Raw genomic sequence first — 14937 nt, forward strand, 5'->3', positions numbered from 1 at the left:
TGATGTTGGGTTACATACCATGATGTTGGGTTACATACCATGATGTTGGATTTTCAATATCTTTTTCCAGTTTATGTGATCTAAACAGGACGGATGGACAGACGGACCACACAAAACTAATATCAGATATTCCCCTTTGCTAAAATAAGGATTTTTTTAAAACTAAGCCACATTTGCCCTTTTTTTCAGTTAGTTTCTTAATTAAGCTATCTGCTCGCCAATCCATCACTTGTGTTTACGTGTAAATACCTCTCTAAGTTGTCTCTGCCTCTGTCTGTCTTTGCCTGCCTCTGTCCCAGTCTTCTATTTTATATTCTCCCTCAGTATTTTTTGTCTTTCATACCCTCCTCCTCCTCCTCCTCCTCCTCCCTATACCTCTCTCTTCTTTTCAACTCCCGATTTGCCAGACCAACAAGGTTGTAAGCGATCAAGTCTTTATCAAGTGTGGTCAGTGTCGCAGCCACCACGAACAGGTCTCGTACTTGTAGGAGTCATCCCCCTCACTGCATTGAGCCCCATTCCCCCCACCCACACATCCCCACCCCTAAACACAACGTTTCTTTTACTGTCATACTCTTACCGTTAGAGTTAAATGGGTTACCCCCTAACAGCTCAAGAAAACCCCCCCCCCCTTTATAGTCCAAAATATTTTCAACCCGCCTATGAACGCGAGATATCGACCCTGTTCTAACCTTGCTTATTATCCAGTAAGTCCAACTTTGATCCATTTGTTTAGGGCCCCCCTTGATCCGTGAGTTTGGCCAGCACCCCGCTCCCAGTAACTCCTATGACGCATATCAAAACCTTCGACAGTCTTCATTTCATTTTGTTCACCCCACACCCACCCAATTAAAGAGCAAGAACTACAAGAAAGAGAGTGATATTGATTGGTCACTATAAATAGCTCTTCCAAGATGGCGAGCGCGTGTATTTACCTCCAGGGCCAGAAGCGAGACAAAAGACAGAAGAAGGATGATGCTGTGCCCCGATTCCCGGGTATCAAAAACGTCTTCAATCGACAGGTCATCTTATGGTCAAACAGATTAGTCTGGTCACCCTGGCCATGTTTGCAGTAGGGGATCCACTGGACGAGGGAAAGTATCGAGGTTAACAGGGGAAGATCTTCTTTTATGTTCAGGGTTCTTTCCCTTTCATGGCTGAATCCTTTCATTTCCATTACCATTGGCTTAGAAGACCGAGTAAAATATATGTTTACAGATTTCATAGATCGATGGTAACAAATTAACATGCTACGTTAGTGATTGATTTTTGTTTTCTGTTAGTGTAGTGTTGGGTATCAGTGCTGTAAATACAAAATCACAACCTAATAAAATACCCAGAAAGACACTTAAAGGATCATTTCTTATCCGTTACGCTAGAACTAACACATGTCAATGATTCTTCTTTCCCTATACAATTGGAGCACATAACAAGTTGCCTGAATAGTCTAGGGAAACCAATATCTCTAATTTACAGAAGCAACTATACTGAAACATTGGTAGCGTAAGATTATTAGTGTACATATAGTATCTGTTAGGAAGGAACGCCTGTAACTTATAAGATACGATTCATTTACAAATGTGCTTCAGCTGTGCATGAAGAAAAGTTCCAGAGATCTAAATCGATAATATTTTAGTATTTAAGTCCTATATATCTTGCTTTAAAGTTCTATTTCCGCTTAAATTCACTGCACTTTTGATTCCAATAATAAATGGGATATGTTACTTTCGAATAATTGTTATTACAAGCTTGTATAAACTCACTCTGTCTGTCTGACAAAATGTTTGATCACGTTCTTTATATATGTATATATATATATATATATATATATATATATATATATATATATATATATATATATATATATATGGATTTAGTCCCCTTATTACGTTGTAACACGTTTATTTCTCACACTTTACGTTTTCGGATCAAGGTGAATTTTTGCACAATTATACATACTTGGTAACAATACAAAATCAGTCCAAAAATTAACAAAGTAATAATCAATTAGTTAATTAATTTTGTATTAATTAGCAGGAAGGGAGCTAAACCCTGTAATTTTCAGATAAATGGGAGTAATAAGCGGTTAATTCCCCTTAGATAAGCTTTGGTTTGAAAATGTTGTGTGTTTTTCTTTTTTTCTATTGCTTGTTGCAATAACAGTTTCATTTCTTGTTATTTGGTATTTCTGACTTAATAATTTCCATTTTCTACGTTTCCATATCAGCTCTTCTTCACTATCCTTTAGTTTGATGAACCTTTGGAGTACCAAACATGATCTGTCCACCGACTTTCTCCAGTCCTCTCTGTCTTTTGCTTGGATAGAATCTCTTTCAATGGCAGGCCCGTCCATTCTTTTATGTTGTCTTCCCATCGCTGTCTCTGTCCGTCTCTTCTTCTTTTTCCAGGTACTGCTCCCTGAAGGAAGGTCTCAGTTTCAGTTTGAGTTTTGACAGTGGTTAGCAGGTCATCGTGGGGTCCCAATTGAAATTATGATCCTGTTTCTAATCTCTTCGCTTGTGACGTGATATTTATAGGCGATACCTAGGATCCTTCTGAAGCTTCTCAATTCTATTTCCAGTAACCCCCTCTCTAGTTTTGCAGTTAGCATCCAAGAATACAAGAACAACTAGAGACTTAAACTCCTCTAATTCATTGGTTTTCCTGCTGGATGATTCAGGTACCCGTTCCATGCTCTAATGATACTTGGGAAGAGTATGCCCTTATAATAGTCCTAGCATATGGAATAAGAAATGTGCCTATATCTATGTATATAACTGATTAAGTTTTGTATGTTTGCGAATTACATATTTGTTTTTCCTCAGCAGCCATTTTATCTGCTCATATTTTGTGTTTAATACCACTAACGAGAAATGTGTTTCACCCTTCAACAATGTCCAAATTACGAACAAACTGCTTTGACAAAAACGTTTTAAGTTGAAACCCAAATCAATTGTTTTTCTCCTATGAATGGATTAGGTCCAAATCGGAGAACCCTTCTGTTGACGAAATCAAATTTAACGCTTTTATTGCCCTTTCTTTCATCCTGAAGTATTTGTTGAGATTAGGCTAAATGAATTAATGACCCAGTCCACTTCTTCTGCCCCTTGTTCTACAAGAAACATGTCGCTTTTAGAAAGTTTACGACTCTTTGTGGAAACAGGGAATACATAGATTAAAGCTAGCCAGGTGTCCTTTGGATCTATCTATCTATCTATCTATCTATCTATCTATCTATCTATCTATCTATCTATCTATCTATCTATCTATCTATCAAGTCTGTTTATCAGTCGGTCTTTCTTTCTGTTTCTATGCCTGTCGTTCTGTCTGTCAGTTTGTCTGTATATCTATCTGCCTGCCTGTCTGTCTGTCTGTCTCTGCCTGTTTGTCTATACGCTCTTGTACTACCAAATAATTCTGTCTTGTTGCTTACTTTATGCTAAGTCATAAATTGCCGTAAGCATTCTGTGCCTCGATATCGGGAATATATTCCAGCCTCACCGTGACATCGCGCATACGTCCATCAGGAGAGACGGACAGCCTAACTGAGACAGAACACTGCCACTAGTGGGCTTCCACAGCACGTTCTAGAGAACAAAGATTGCACGTGGGGAGATTGAAAGAAAAGCTCCGTTAGCCCGCCCCATCCGCCACGCCGTTCCTCAGTGGGTGGTGATAGCTAGTGTTATTGCAATAGTGTCAATATATTATAGGAAGCGGGAGGTACTCCTCGCGAGCTCAGCCTCCGACCTTTACATGCGAAGGAGAAACCAATGACGTTAGCTCATGGAGTCGTGTTTCAAAAAAAAAATAAATCGGATGTCAATAAATGATCACATCCTTGAAATGCAACCTCCGTTAAGAGGAATTGCTGAAGAGCCATCTCTCATTCCAGACAAAATCCTTCCCGTTGGTCAAAGGATCATAAATGGGGCGCAAGGTCGATCCTTATCGGACACTCCATAAGATTCCTCAATACTGACATTTCCACTTGGTGAAAACGTGCATACCCCTCCCCCCAAAAAAAAATAAAAAAATAAACAAACAAACACCATCTGAATTTATGAACAAGTAAAACACGAGAGTTGAAGGCCTTCAACTACAGTAGACAAACTCGTTTAAACCGGTTTGTGACCTTGGTTCTAACCAAAACCTACATCTCTGGAATTTACAACCCCCTGCTAGACACGGCATTTCAGAAATAATGATATTCAGGTCTGACTCCTGGAACGATAAATGTGACAATTAGTGTCACGGCACTGCAGAGATGTGACAACACGCGTGGCAACCAACCCCCCGGGGGGTGGGGGGTGGGGGGACGATCAGATAAAGAGTGTGTTGGAGGCAGTGGGATGGGAGCAAAATTATGAACTTTCTACAGGTCGTCATAGTTTGAAGGTCGCTCATCAATACGCCTTCATCCTGCTGACATGAACGATTGGCTAAACTCGTAATTTAAGGTTTCTTTTTTTTACTTTGCCTTACGTCAGTTGTAAGGCAGGGCATATGTGATACCAGTCTGATACTCTGGATACAACTCGGATACTCTGGATACAACTCTGATACTCTGGATACAACACGGATACTCTGGATACAACACTGATACTCTGGATATAACTATTATACTCTGATAAAGGCCTAGCTTGGATACTCTAGATATAACTATGATACTCTGGATAAAGGCCTAGCTCGGATACTCTGGATATAACTCTGATACTATGGATACAACTCTGATACTGTAGATACAACTCTGATATTCTGGATATAACTGATATTCTGGTTATAGTCCTAACTTTGATACTCTGGTACAACTCCGATACTTTGGACATAAGTGGATATCGGTTTAACTCTTATTCTCTGAAAATAACTCTGATACTCTGGTACAACTCCGTTACTTTGGACATAAGTGGATATCGGTTTAACTCTTATTCTCTGAAAATAACTCGGATACTCTGGATACAACTCGGATACTCTGGATACAACTCGGATGTTCTGAATGCAAATTGGATACTATGGGACACGTGCTATTAGAGCATGGAATGGGTTGCCAGAGTCAGCCATGAAAACTAGTGGCTTGGCAGAATTTAGGTCATTGGTTAATATGCATGACGCGTAGGACGTAATCATCTTCTTTTTTTGAAGTACCGTCTGTAATGTATAAGATAAGATAAGATAAGGGTTGTCCATGTTTTCCTCTCATTCTCCTGACCTATGCTTGAGTGATCCCAAGGAATTCTGTGGCGCTATCTGTGGCACATACTGAGTTTACGGAGTTGTAGTTGGGAACATGAAAGCTAATAGTTTGAACATTTGTTTTAATTAGTTTCATTGAGTTTGACTCGTGAAGCCACCGGTTCTACAGGAGACAGATATCAGCCTTAACTACTTCATCTTTATACGTTGAAACAGTTTTGCGTAGCTTGATATCTAAGTTACATGAGGAGACCAGATGTTGGAATAGGTTGGTAAAAACTGTTTCAGCCATAGAGTATTTATAGATTATGGGATTAAGATCTCCTTTCCTTATAAAAACACCCGCTATAAATAGATAGAAGATAGATAGATAGATAGATAGATAGATAGACAGACAGACAGACAGACAGACAGAAAGACAGACAGACAGACAGACAGACAGACAGACAGAGAACATTAAATAATAACTTAATACTTAGGCTTGACAGAACACTATATAACGCTTGGCTGATTATCTGATGTTCGAGTCTAATCTGCACAGGTAAAGAAGTATTGAGCGCCTTTCTGAGGAGTCTTGGTGGATCCAGTTCTTTGACATTTGATGACATTTGAACGTTACACACAATAGAATTGGTGAGAGAGAGAGAGAGAGAGATTTAAAGAAAAAGAGAGAAGGAAAGCGAGAGAAAGGTAAAGAGATAAGAAGAGAAAGGAGAAAGAGAGAGGAAGAGATGTTGCCAGAAATAGAAATACAGAAAGAACTGTCGATTGCAGTTTTATTGAAACTAGAATACAGAAACGATTGGTTCGGTAAGTCTGTAAATACCGTAAGATCGAGCACCGATATGGTCTAATCATTCCAGGCGTATTGATGCTGGCATGTCGGAATGTCGTTATACGTTGTAGGTAAATGTGCTGTGTATGTGTGGTAAATGTGTGGTGCGTGTGGTTCTGGTGCCGTCACGATCTCGCTCTTTTGTCCAGACTGACGGTGAGGCAGAGATATAGATTTACACCCCCCCCCCCCCCTTTTTTTTGCAAGGTACTTTCCACCACCCCCAACCCCACACCTCATCTGTCTGTGCCTACCTATAGTTCTCTAATAATTTAGTCATAGATATTCTTTCTATATAGCAGATTGATACATAATCTAGTAAGTATGTGCATTCAATGTTGTAAAATGTCTGACATGTATTGTCTTGCTATAATAATAATTCCAATATCTTCGATTCCGAAGATTTAGAATGAGTGCTGTGTTTTACATGGCCAGGCTAACCCAGAATGAGTGCTGTGTTTTACATGGCCAGGCTAACTCAGAATGAGTGCTGTGTTTTACATGGCCAGGCTAACCCAGAATGAGTGCTGTGTTTTACATGGCCAGGCTAACCCAGAATGAGTGTAGTGTTTTACATGGCCAGGCTAACCCAGAATGAGTGCTGTGTTTTACATGGCCAGGCTAACCCAGAATGAGTGCTGTGTTTTACATGGCCAGGCTAACCCAGAATGAGTGTAGTGTTTTACATGGCCAGGCTAACCCAGAATGAGTGCTGTGTTTTACATGGCCAGGCTAACCCAGAATAAGTGCTGTGTTTTACATGGCCAGGCTAACCCAGAATGAGTGCAGTGTTTTACATGGCCAGGCTAACCCAGAATGAGTGCTGTGTTTTACATGGCCAGGCTAACCCAGAATGAGTGTAGTGTTTTACATGGCCAGGCTAACCCAGAATGAGTGCTGTGTTTTACATGGCCAGGCTAACCCAGAATGAGTGCTGTGTTTTACATGGCCAGGCTAACCCAGAATGAGTGCAGTGTTTTACATGGCCAGGCTAACCCAGAATGAGTGCTGTGTTTTACATGGCCAGGCTAACCCAGAATGAGTGTAGTGTTTTACATGGCCAGGCTAACCCAGAATGAGTGCTGTGTTTTACATGGCCAGGCTAACCCAGAATAAGTGCTGTGTTTTACATGGCCAGGCTAACCCAGAATGAGTGCTGTGTTTTACATGGCCAGGCTAACCCAGAATGAGTGCTGTGTTTTACATGGCCAGGCTAACCCAGAATGAGTGTAGTGTTTTACATGGCCAGGCTAACCCAGAATGAGTGCTGTGTTTTACATGGCCAGGCTAACCCAGAATGAGTGTAGTGTTTTACATGGCCAGGCTAACCCAGAATGAGTGCTGTGTTTTACATGGCCAGGCTAACCCAGAATGAGTGCTGTGTTTTACATGGCCAGGCTAACCCAGAATGAGTGCTGTGTTTTACATGGCCAGGCTAACCCAGAATGAGTGCTGTGTTTTACATGGCCAGGCTAACCCAGAATGAGTGCTGTGTTTTACATGGCCAGGCTAACGCAGAATGAGTGCTGTGTTTTACATGGCCAGGCTAACCCAGAATGAGTGCTGTGTTTTACATGGCCAGGCTAACCAAGAATGAGTGCTGTGTTTTACATGGCCAGGCTAACCCAGAATGAGTGCTGTGTTTTACATGGCCAGGCTAACCCAGAATGAGTGTAGTGTTTTACATGGCCAGGCTAACCCAGAATGAGTGTAGTGTTTTACATGGCCAGGCTAACCCAGAATGAGTGCTGTGTTTTACATGGCCAGGCTAACCAAGAATGAGTGCTGTGTTTTACATGGCCAGGCTAACCCAGAAAGAGTGCTGTGTTTTACATGGCCAGGCTAACCCAGAATGAGTGCTGTGTTTTACATGGCCAGGCTAACCCAGAATGAGTGCTGTGTTTTACATGGCCAGGCTAACCCAGAATGAGTGCTGTGTTTTACATGGCCAGGCTAACCCAGAAAGAGTGCTGTGTTTTACATGGCCAGGCTAACCCAGAATGAGTGCAGTATTTTACATAGCCAGGCTAACCCCGAATGAGTGCAGTATTTTACATAGCCAGGCAACCCCAGAATGAGTGCAGTATTTTACATGGCCAGGCTAACCCCGAATGAGTGCAGTATTTTACATGGCCAGGCTAACCCCGAATGAGTGCAGTATTTTACATGGCCAGGCTAACCCAGAATGAGTGTAGTGTTTTACATGGCCAGGGAAACCCAGTTTCGACCTACATATTTTTTCACATAGCCGTTGCCTTTAGGGGGGTCTATTTATGTTTTCTTTACGTTGTCTGCGCCTGCCCTCTACGAGGGTATTTCTGTGGGCCTCATGTGTGTCCCTCGGCCTTCGTGTGAGCTTTACAACTCTTTCAGAGGCCATCTGCTGCAAGGTACTTTCCTTTATGCCAGTGAGGGCGAAATGGCGCCTTAGTGGATTTTTATAGCGCTTACAGAGGGTGTGGGCACTTCTGTTACATCCTATTAAGTGTATTGCATGTCAATTAAATATGTTTCTATCTATCTATCTATCTATCTATATATTTATCTATCTATCTATCTATCTCTCTATCTATCTATCTATCTATCTATCTATCTATCTATCTATCTATCTATCCATATATATATATATGGTTTTAATTAATGAAGGAAATGTATGTTCTTTATTAGGGTCATGGTGGAATCGAAGGGACTCTGGCTCGAAACTCGAAGACTGGGATTCTTAATCTCGGGATTTCTAAGACGCCCCTGAGTAAACCCACCTCTAGAGGGCATCCGAAAGAATTTTGGAAAAGTGAAGACGATTGGTTGTTGGACACATGGGACTCTTCTTAACTGTTGGCTATAGAAACAGATAACCTTTTTATCTTTTCGATAGATGTCAAGGTTTTTGAAAAGGTAATTTAAGTTTTGTTTTTTTACAAAGCTTATATCAACTTTCTATGTCTGCATGTCTGTGATAGAAACAATGAACTGTAGTTATTTTATAAACTGATAGTCTAAGTTTGATAGAAATTATTGCAGTTCTACCAACGTTGTGTTAATGAAAATGAAAATCTTTTTCTTCAACATTTTAATACATAAGAAATATTTTTACAAAATTCATTATTTTAGTGTTAACTTCATAAATTAAGGAAAAACTATTTCCTAGAAAAAACAAGTTATTACATTTTTTAGGTGGGGTGGGGGTGGAAGGGAGTCATTAAACCAAATCTCAATTAGAGTTAATCACCTTTCTTGGCAACTACTAATTAGAAAATAAGATTACGCAATATGACATTTACGTGGTTAGCCCTTCCTGTTGTTGTTTTATTATTAGTATTTGACAAATGTTAACCTGACTTACTGGCCAGTTGTTGTTTGGGGGAGGGGGGGGGGGGGCAAAGCTAAATTGAAATGAAAAAGTTTATGTCGTTAGACACTTTGCTAATTGCAAATAGTTCAATAACCTTTAGAGATCAATTAATAGAATAGTTCAGAGAGAAAATACAGTTTTAGCACCAACTCTTCCCTTCTCTCTCTCTCACTCTTTTTCTCTCTCTTTCTCTTTTTCTCTCTCTTTCTCTTCTTCTCTCTCTTTCTATTTTTCTCTCTTTCTCTTTTTCTCTCTCTTTCTCTTTTTCTTTCTCTCTCTCTCTTACTCTTTCTCTTTTTTTCTCTTTCTCTCTTTCTCTTTTTTCTCTTTCTCTACACTCTCTCTCTCTTTCTCTTTTTTCTCTTTCTCTACACTCTCTCTCTCTCTTTCTCTTTTTCTCTATCTCTTTCTCTCTCTCTTTTTCTCTCTCTTTCTCTTTTTTCTGTTTCTTTCTCTCTCTCTTCCTTTCTTTCTCTCTTCTTTCTGTCTCTGTCTCTGTCTGTCTCTCTCTCTCTCTCTCTGTTCCTTTTATTACACTCTAGCTGTAATGTAAAGTGAAATAGAGTCATTGCAACATTCACTTCTCAATATCTGCACCACAGACAAAAGTGTGTAAGGGAGGAAGAAGGGAGGAGGACGGAGGAAATGCAAAGAGAGAGAAGGGGTGAAAAAAATAGTAAATGAGAGAGAGATGGGGGAAAGAGAAAGAGCGAGGGGAGGGAGAAAAGAGAGAAAGTGGGAGTTGAGAGAATGGGAGTAGAGAAAGAGGGAGGAATATGAAAATGAGGGAAAAAGAGAGAGAGGGGGAGAAAAAAGAGAGAGGGGGGGGGGAAGAAAGAGAGGAAAAGAAGGAAAGAGAAAACTAGAGAGGGAGAGGTTGGGCTGACCATTATAATTAGACCTCTTTGAAACTAAGTCTCAGAATGGGGGATGTCCACCTTGTTTTAGACCATTGACCACTCACGAAGTTGTCTGTGTGTTAAGCCCAACTCGTCGAATGACTTTTGCTTCCTCCAACTGAAGCATGACCTAAGGACACCACCCCGTAAAGATCAGATACCTTTTTGTTGTGTCCAACACTTTAGTCCAGACGTCTAGCACCACGCCAAATCATCCCAGTGTTTTCTGTCAGGACTCGAACCTTCTCATATCCCCCTTGACCACCCATTCTTAGGAAGATCGTCTGGTCTGGACTATTAGCGTCAAGATGGTTTCAGGTTTGAACCTTTCCCGCTTCCATTTCATTTTGCCCTGCAGAAAGTTTTAACTAGGACAATCTTCACTTCTGAAGTAAGGAAAAAAAAAACAGAAGATTACAGGGATGTATTTATTGAAAAAAAAACAACTGATTAAATAATTAATTTAAAAAAGTAAATGGTTCATTTTCAAAGACAAATAGTTGCACCAGAAATTTGCACAAACTAAAATTAATATCGAATAACTTTCTAAGATCGGAGTGTGACGGACGGACGAACGGACAGACTGCACAAAAGTAATAGCGGCTTTTTTTTTTCTCCTTTTCTTGGGCAGATAAAAAAAAAATGCACTGCCTCATGCCATAATATTCGTTTTCGTTCTCCGAGTCTCGAATACAGGTCAGTTGGATCAACTTAGCGCACTACTGTAGGAGCAGGTTGTTACAGAATCAGGAATGGTTTAACGTTCGTGGAGATAAAAACAGGGATTCTCAACCAGGTGGTAAACGTACCCTTATGGAGGGTTCCACGACAATTCGTTCACTGACATTTCGTTCACCGACAAATCGTTCACGACTTTTCGTTCACGCGACTATTCGTTCACCAGACATTTCGTTCACCAGACAATTCGTTCACGCGACATATCGCTCACGGACTATTCGCTCACAGACAACTTGTTCACCAACAACTTGTTCACCGACTGTTGGTTCACGACAAATCGTTCACGCGACAAATCGTTCACGCGACTATTCGTTCACGGCACGGACAAATTGTTCACAGACAAATCGTTCACAGAGGCGGCGCAAGGTGTAGGCGACGTTGGCGACTGGTCTCGACCATGCGGTTCGAGGGACCTCGAGCCTAAAAGATTTATCCATTACTTTAAAAAGTAGTATATAATAATATCTCTCTCTCTCTCTCTCTCTCTCTCTTTCCTTATCTATCTCTCTTTCACTCTCTCTCTTTTTTCCCCCTGTTCCGTTTTTTCCCACTCTCTCTACATAAAGAATTTCAGTAAGGCTTAAAAAAGGAAATTTCTGTTTATCTAATTATTACTTTTTATTTTCTTAAATGGTAATTTCCAAAAAATACACTTGACAGTTTCGTGTCCATTGTGTTATATTAATTTTTTTTTTTTGCTCCCCGCAAAAAAAAAGGGTCTCGCAAAACTTACTTCGCCCATATAAAAAGGAACTTGTTCCGCCACTGGCCACAGGTTGCCAAGTCACAAGCACGACCAGGCAGTCTTTATTTTACGTCTCAGACAAATCCTATTTTGTTGGAGCAGTGGACTTAGTAATGTACTTAGTTATTTACTTAGTCTCGCCTTCAAATCCCCAAAGTTTTGTTTAATTGAATGCGTGGGGGGAAGGAAAATATGCAAAAAAGGGGTACACCTTTTTAAAAAGTTTGAGAAATGCTAAGCAGACGATACACTCACAGATCTAAAGCTTACCTGTTAGGCGCGTGATGATAACCCAGTTTGACCTTTCACCTTTGACATTTTTACTCCCCCTCCCCCTCATTCTCGACTGTTTTTTTCTCTTTTTCGTAATTGTTTTAGAAAGGATGGTTCCTCTCCGCGCCATTAAATTGACTTCTGCTTGGTAACAAGGGGACACCACCCTGATTAACTCGACAGCTGTTCATCAATAAACTAGCCTTCCCGTTAGACACTTGTCGTCTTTTTTTGTTTCTTTACCGTGCTGCTATCTCAGTTTTTCTTTTTTATTAACTTGACTCACTTCCATCGCCATATTTCTTTCCCTTTTTTGTTTATCTCTCATACTCTTAGTGTGTGTGTACGCTGGGGTTTTGTTGAAATTATTATTTTTTTTAGTTGAGAGGGGGTAGGAGTGTGTAGGGGGTGGGTTAGTAAGTGGTCGGCCCTCTTCTCTCTTTCTTTTTTGCTGTTCTCTTTTTCTTTCTTTTTTCTTTTTCTTTCTTTTTCTTTTTTTTCTCTCTCTCTTTCTATCTGCTTTTTCCTTTCTTTACTCTCTTTCTTTTTTCTCTATCCCCTTCTTGTTTTTTTTCTCTCTGTCTCTCTTCTCTTCTTTCTTCTCTCTTTCTTCTCTCTCTTTCTTCTTAGTCTCCCATTTCTGTCTTCTTTATTTTACTTTCATCGTACCCACCATTGTGTTGCTTTTTATTTCTTGATAACAAAGGGAGGTAACATAGTAACAAATAAACATAAAAACAAATAAACGTAGTAACAAATAAACATAGAAAGAAATAAACAATGTAACAAATAAAGAAACAAATAAACAATGTAACAAATAAACATAGAAAAATAAACGCAGTATCAAATATACTTGGTTACTAATAAACAAAGAAACAAATAAACGTAGTAACAACTAAACATAGAAACAAATAAACAATTTGACAAATAAACATAGAAACAAATAAACAATCTAACCAATCTAACTAATACACATAGAAACAAATAAACAATGTAACAACTAAACAAAGTAACAAAAAAAAAGTAACAACTAAACATAGAAACAAATAAACAATGTAACAAATAAACAACGTAACAAATAAACATAGAAACAAATAAACAACGTAATAAATAAACATAGAAACAAATAAACAATGTAACAAATAAACAACGTAACAAATAAACATAGAAACAAATAAACAATGTAACAAATAAACATAGTAACAAATAAACATAGAAACAAATAAACAATGTAACAAATAAACATAGTAACAAATAAACATAGAAACCAATAAACAATGTAACAAATAAACATAGTAACAAATAAACATAGAAACAAATAAACAATGTAACAAATAAACATAAAAACAAATAAACATAGAAACAAATAAACATTTAAAAAACAACAACATAGAAACATAGAAAAATAGCAACAGAAAAAAAAAAGAAACTTGTATAAAGGTCATTCTCTTTCAAAATAAAACTCACCTGTCTCTTCACAATGTACATGTCTTCCAAAAAAAAAAATGGCCTGCCACAAAACCAACCAGGACTGCTCACGGGTGCAGGGCTGGCCTGACGCAACATCGACACTAATTAAACTCACATGAGACAATAGTCAGATAAGAAAGGCGCCCCCCCTCCCTCTCTGTTGGTGAGCGTGTGAGTACATGGGCATGTCTTCTCGTGTCTGCGTGGGTGAGTGTCTCGCTCTGAAAGAAATGGCCGATGTTTCCGTGTTAAAAAAAAATCGTACAACTTTCGAGATGCCAAAAAAAATGTGTAAAACTGAGCAGACGAGGAAAAAAAAATATCTTACCCATAATGCTTCTGCACGAAATATTAGCGTTCACTTCCTCTTTCGTTTTTCAGTTCAGCGTATTCAATTCTCATCATATTGGAAGTAATAAATTGGTAGAGGAATCGGGGGCGAGGTGGTCGAGTAATAAATTTACTTCCGCATTGCTCCGAGTTCGGATCCATGTGAAGACCAAATTCATTTAATTTCAATAATTTTAGGACGGTCCTGAATGAGCACAACTCTATTTGATGCCCAGCATTGGTTGGGGATAATGAAGGGGCAGTTGCGTAGCTGGGAATTGTCCATCATTTGGGGGCCCGGGGGGTTTGATCTCTTGAGGGGCCCCTGCATTTTGACATTCGACATCATGACATGAGATAATGGGATAATATTTAATATTTAATGTAAAACAAAAAATTCGAACACTGATTTGGGGATTTGGGGAACCCATCAAGTGGTGGCCCTGGGGGGTGGGGGAAATTATCAAATTCTCCCACCCCCATCCCACCACCTGAGCTACGCCAGTGGCTTTTGTTGTGCTGACCAATTGACAGATAGATTGATTGTTATCATTTCATAGAGTTATTTGTTGTGGTAACGGTGGATTTGCATGGAACGCATTACGTTTCTTATTATACCTGTGAAACAAGTAAAACTAAAAAAGGTTGTACAACATTTTTTAAATACTTGTCACAGTATGTTTTAAGTAGAAGTCTCCACCCTATCTAGATCTATATCTTGCATTTGTCAAAGCGAGTGACATTAAGTGTTTTTTATTCTTTTTTTTCTATTTTCTAAAAATAATAAATAAATGATCAATCATATGACAAATTATTGTCAAAAAAAATGGCTAAGTTGTCTTCCCTGATAACCAATTACTTCCACTTTAATTGACATAAGACAAATAAAATAATTCTATAAATAGAAACAGCAATTTATAATGTTGCTATGTGGTTTTTGTTACTGAAAGAAATTAATTGTTGATAGCTTGAAATATAAAAAAAAAGAGGAACTAATCGCGTGGGATTGATAGGATAAATAGGTGCTATAAATAGAATCGATTGTTGATTGATTGCGAGCAAACGTGTGTACGCCATGTACTTCCGGTACCCATTCTCGTTG

The 14937-nt window shown here is 39.2% G+C and overlaps 1 protein-coding gene across 17 annotated transcripts in view; it reads left to right on the plus strand.

The window, feature by feature from the left end:
* The window catches only part of LOC106072560 (potassium voltage-gated channel protein Shaw-like), a 230377-nt gene that overhangs the window by 75914 nt on the left and 139526 nt on the right, over positions 1 to 14937 (plus strand). For 16 of the 17 annotated variants that reach the window (XM_056015397.1, XM_056015396.1, XM_056015395.1 and 13 more), the window contains exon 3: positions 8696 to 8923. The exons of the other annotated variant lie outside the window; for it this stretch is intronic. The gene's annotated coding sequence lies outside the window, so the exon portion shown is untranslated. The remainder of the gene's footprint in view (positions 1 to 8695; positions 8924 to 14937) is intronic. 17 annotated transcript variants of the gene reach the window in all.

The sequence above is a fragment of the Biomphalaria glabrata genome, chromosome 17 (genome assembly GCF_947242115.1).
Source record: "Biomphalaria glabrata chromosome 17, xgBioGlab47.1, whole genome shotgun sequence".
In the NCBI taxonomy this organism is placed as follows: domain Eukaryota; kingdom Metazoa; phylum Mollusca; class Gastropoda; family Planorbidae; genus Biomphalaria; species Biomphalaria glabrata.